Raw genomic sequence first — 5,067 nt, forward strand, 5'->3', positions numbered from 1 at the left:
CTGCAAGGATGCAAATTATAGCCTTGGCGAGGATCCGCAGACTGAAATGCAACGAAGCGAAACATCCATCACTTTTTCCATCCTCATGAAGTTAATTAATTTTTATGAGCGTTTTGCTGTTGCTCTTATTTTCTTATTCAGGGGTGGCAGATTGGAGTATGCTCATTTTTCACCTTTGTTTACACTCAAGGCATATTGGCTTTGTCCAAGTGCTCCAATTTCAAAAGTGTAAAACTGAAACACTTCAGGCATTTTTCAAAGACTTTAACACCGGGCAGAAGTACACATGCTCGCACGATAGTGATATAAAGAGCTATCCACTACGCAGGGGCTCTAAAGCAGAAATGCTGTTGCAGAGACTACAGCAATGAAAAAAAATGGAAATCTTCAGAAGACAAAGACCTAACAAAAACAGGGTTGCTGGGCAATTTCAGGTCTTGACGTCTCAACCTACACACTTTATTGCGAGGAACGTCACTACCTGTCAGCCTCGGCGAATGAAAAATGCCCCACTCCAAATTTCATCCAACAGTTATTCAATCATTCGCCATTTTCCACTTTCAGGGGTAATGAGGACCAGGTTCACGAAACAAAGTGCGACTGAGGGAGAGAGGAGGAAAAATTAGGCCAGCAGATAAGTGATGTGCGGCAGTAGCAGCAGCTCCTACGTCTACAACGGAGTTCTAACATCACGGCCTAGGTGAAGCTAGAGTAAAGCCTCAGTCTGCTGTAGGCCTGGAAGCGACTTCAAAGTGGAACAAAGTCTTAAAACCTTGAACAGGGAAGAGGAGAGTTAATTGAGAGCATATCATTTCCAGATGGCCCACAAAAATCGGCGAGAGATGATTAAACTGCTAAGAAGCAATGGAAATCCCTGGCAATTAAGCCAGATAGCTGCCATATGCACCAGACTAGGTTAAACTGCTTCAGACTCCCTTTTTTTCCCCTCCGGCTTGTAGATCCGACATTCATCCTGTTTCATCACCACAAACAGCCTAGGCAAAGATTGTGCTCCCATCCGATGGACACCGCTTATGGACGTACACATGCTCACCGTGGCTTCACAGTACAGCCCCAACAAGGGAGCTGGTCACAGAGGGGAAATTGGTCAGAAATTATTAAAACAATCCCCTGCAGATAATCCACAATGCTGCTGCCCGTCTGGTGTTCAACCTCCTCGAGTTTTCTCACACGACTCCACTTGTCTGCTTCACTGGAACCCTGTTGCTGCTCATATCCAGAATCAGGGCAAACTCATATTGGGTTATCGCATCGGCCGGTTGAACAACACGTTGTATGAACCAGTTTGTTTAACACTCACCCTGGCTTTCACTGCCTGCAGAAGGCTGAAAGCCCTCCTTTCCAGAGTACGCCTCTCATTCCTATAGAGGTTGAATATATTTATTGTAAAATACACTCTAGACACAGCCAAGTGACGCTCATTCATTAATTCATTTATTCAAAGATCAAAGATCAAAAGGTGGAAGTTTAAGAGGAGGTAGGCAAGACAGCTGTGATATGAAGTAAATAATATTTTTCTGTCACTGACAAGCCACCTGACTCCATTTGAATCATCTCAATACAGCGAATTCCACCATTCCTGAGCTCCATCCAGGTTCAAATAATGCCAAGACTAAAATTATTTGACCCAGGCCTTTTCCAAGGACATATTATGACAGGCAGCCACGCTCTGCTCCTTTCATGGTCACACAGCGCTTGAGTATCAGATGTAATTCACATGGATATTTCTGCCTTTGGAACTGCGCTGAGCACAGGTCTCAATGCAATCCACCTTTTGGAGAGAAGACGCTCAGCGGTCATGGAAAAATATGCCTCCCTTCAAAAAAAGGCAATTTCCTGCAATCACGGTGGCTTTACTGTACTTAGTTAATCTAAATAAAAGGGAAGGTTATTTGTATTTGTCTAATTTGATTAACTGGAAGAATTGTGAAGATTTTTCCATCCAAACCATTCCAGTCCTGGTACACAGAGAAACAGTGTGTTATAAACTTGGTAGCTTCTAAATGGTGTCAGAAAAGGCATCAAGTCATGTTGTTTTTATAGGATGTTGATTGATTTTAGTCTGCCAACATCTTCATCAGCAGTCCGCCTTCCGCTTCACCCTCATGACAGAAAGTAGAGGCGCTACGTTTTGTATCCTTGGACATCTCTGGGCTTTGTGGTTGCCAGGAAGAGCTCAAACAAGAAACAAATAAAATTGAGTGCAGCAGACCACAAAAATGACAAACCACTTTTTGAAGAGTAAATTCTCCGTCATGACCTCCCCTTTCCCTTAACCAACATGACTTTAACGAGGAAAAAAACACCCACAGAGACTCTTAACATCACCAATCCATTACTCGCGACACATTCCAGGAGTTATTTTATGATGAAGTGGTGAAATTGTTTTGGTGTGCTCACTTTTCCCCGAACGTGCCTGGTCTCCTTTGACATAGTAGCCTAAATTGAACGACTGACCGTCTATGCACAGTCAAATAGGCACTGAAATGATACAATGATGATTCAAACCATAACAGAGGATTTCATCTGTGATCAATGACTCTTTACAACCTACAACCAAACTGACTTGCATCGGAACGTCCTGGGTTGGGACCGGCTTTCTGTCAGGAGTTTGTTCTCCTTGTGTCTGTCTGGGCTTCCTCCCAAAGACGTCCAGGTTAGTTATGGAGACGGTGTAAACGTGCATGTAAGTTATTGCCTTACTATGTACGTCTTGAGGTCCAGCCCCGTCTTGCAAACATCCATATCCAGTTCACTCCTACTGAAACGGAAACAATGGACAAATTCAAGAATACGTTAAGTGTTTTCCCTGAAACCTCTAGTTGGCGGGTCAGACCACGCAGTAGTTCAACTACAAATTTACGCCAATGGAAATTATTCTAGCAATGTGCCATTACATTGTTTTGGACAATATTACGCTACCAGACCAGACATAGCAGCAGTTCTCGCTCAGTGTTTCCATTTGTGCTTCCTCTTCTCGATTTCACACATCCCCACATCGGAATTACATCCTTTTTCAGGGCTCAGTGTTAGTGGAAGTTTTCTTGAACACATACGTCTGGCCCTGTGATATATTGGTGACCTCTCCAGGGTGTCTCCAGTGCCTTCAGCCCCGTGGGATATGCTCCAGCCCTCTGCGACCCTGCACAGGATATGCTCATTTAGATAAATAATAGATGGTTATGAAAGCATATCTGAACATATTTGCAAATTGCTAACGGCGAACGCCAAAAGATCATACCAATTTGTACTTGAACGTTCACTGTCAGCATAATTCAGCCCTAAAACCAGACAAGAACATTAATACTGGTATATTCCGCAAAATAATGAAAATGTGAAAGTTAAATGCGGTGAAGGATGGGAGGCGAAAGTTGGACGTGCTACACGGCCATCCACCACTCCGACCTCTAAAACCTCACTTGCCTCCATATAAATCAGACTACTTCCTGCATTGGCACCGAACGTTGGCACTGTGGGCATAAATCACAAGGTGGATGAATCCTCCAAGGTGGGCATCATTTTCTAGGATACTGGGCTGCATATTTCATGTTTTCCTAAGATATTTAGTGAAAGGTCATGGCTTTGACTCTTCAATATTTAACCAAAACCACACTCTTTAATAACCTTGAAGTGTTTTAACATAAATCTAACAACATGTTGGACAACCATGGTCTCTGGTAGTCCGCGAACAGCTAAAACATTTCCTCAAAAAACATTTGACAAAATAAATAAGTAGTACATAAAAGTTTTTTTTTTTTTTTGTAGAAACGGATGCACAGAAAAAATCAGGTCGCCACAAGTCACTTACTGGATTTTTGTGCTGCTGCGGTGCTCAGCTGTGGAAAAATCAAACCAGGGCACCATCACAGCTGGAGGGAAAACTTTGTTGACAAACACAGAGCATGGTGATCCTCATTTCTTCCATCAGCCCCCATTTCATGAATCTTCTCTCTGTCTGCTCCTGTCTCCGTTGGTCTGGGTGATCCCACACAAATAAAACCAGAGCAAACCATAAACCCTTTGTGCTGGCGGAGCCCTAACTGGGTCACAACTCGTCCTCATCTTTGCCTGTCTTCATTTCTTCTGATGTCACCCAGGGAAGAACATACGCTCGGAACACGTGAAGATCCGTGCATCCGCTTGGGATGGAGCTTTGCTCATAATCCCAAAAGTGTGGATGATAACATTCACAATGCTCTTAAGGTCCAAACACTCTCTGCTCATTCCTGCCAGCAGTAATTCTAAAAAGGGTCAGAGGTGCTTGGAACAAAACTCATCACGTACTTAAACAAGAGGCTTTTTTCTGTTTATATTTCAACAGCTCTTCTGCTTGTTTTCGCAATTCTAAGTAACCATGAAAGTACAGTAAGAGGCCCGGCCTGCAGATATGTTGTCCTGTAATGCGCTGTGTCTCTGGCTTTTACTGCAACCATGAGACATATTAAAATACTATCCTCTCTAGGGGCATAATAGCTGTCATTCAGTCATAAATAAAATTGTTTTTGTAGCAAAAATAAGTACGAGTCTGTATTTTCTTTTGCCATAAAACACAGAAGGGGGTGTTTTCTCTGGTTATTTCTGATGGCACACACTTATAGTGTCGTATAGCTTAAGACACAAACAATAAATAAACGTGTATATATGAGGCAAAGCTTGAAACAGCAAAAAGCTGCTACTGCGCTGCACTCTGCGTTTAAACTTTCATCCGTGATGTGAAAGCAGGTGTACACATCTTTTCTATATATGCATGTAGATTTTTTTGTAATGTCCTCTATACCATATATAGTGTGTTTGTCTGACTTTCATCCTCAAGAAGACAAGCCATGCCAAAATTCTCAGTTTCTCATATTTAGATCTTCCTTTATACATTTATTTAACAAAGTTCTCATATCTAAAAAATGTCATCCTCTGTATCAAAATGACCCATGTGAGTGTTTTCTGATCTCATATCCAATGGTATGGTTCAGTTTAGGAAAATGGACAAGTATAAGGGTTAGTGCAGTGGCGGAGACTGAGGGTCAGAGGTGAAATTGTGATGCATTTGTC

General features: G+C 42.4%; 1 long non-coding RNA gene across 1 annotated transcript; it reads right to left on the minus strand.

Moving 5' to 3' along the window:
• Positions 1-1,433: 1,433 nt before the first annotated feature.
• LOC127378915 (uncharacterized) lies at positions 1,434-4,166 on the minus strand. The gene is made up of 2 exons (XR_007888216.1): positions 3,830-4,166; positions 1,434-3,163 (listed from the first exon to the last, which is right to left on the minus strand). It is a non-coding gene; the product is annotated as an uncharacterized LOC127378915 (long non-coding RNA).
• Between the last annotated feature and the right edge of the window lie 901 nt (positions 4,167-5,067).

Source organism: Dicentrarchus labrax, unplaced genomic scaffold (assembly GCF_905237075.1).
Source record: "Dicentrarchus labrax unplaced genomic scaffold, dlabrax2021, whole genome shotgun sequence".
In the NCBI taxonomy this organism is placed as follows: Eukaryota; Metazoa; Chordata; class Actinopteri; family Moronidae; genus Dicentrarchus; species Dicentrarchus labrax.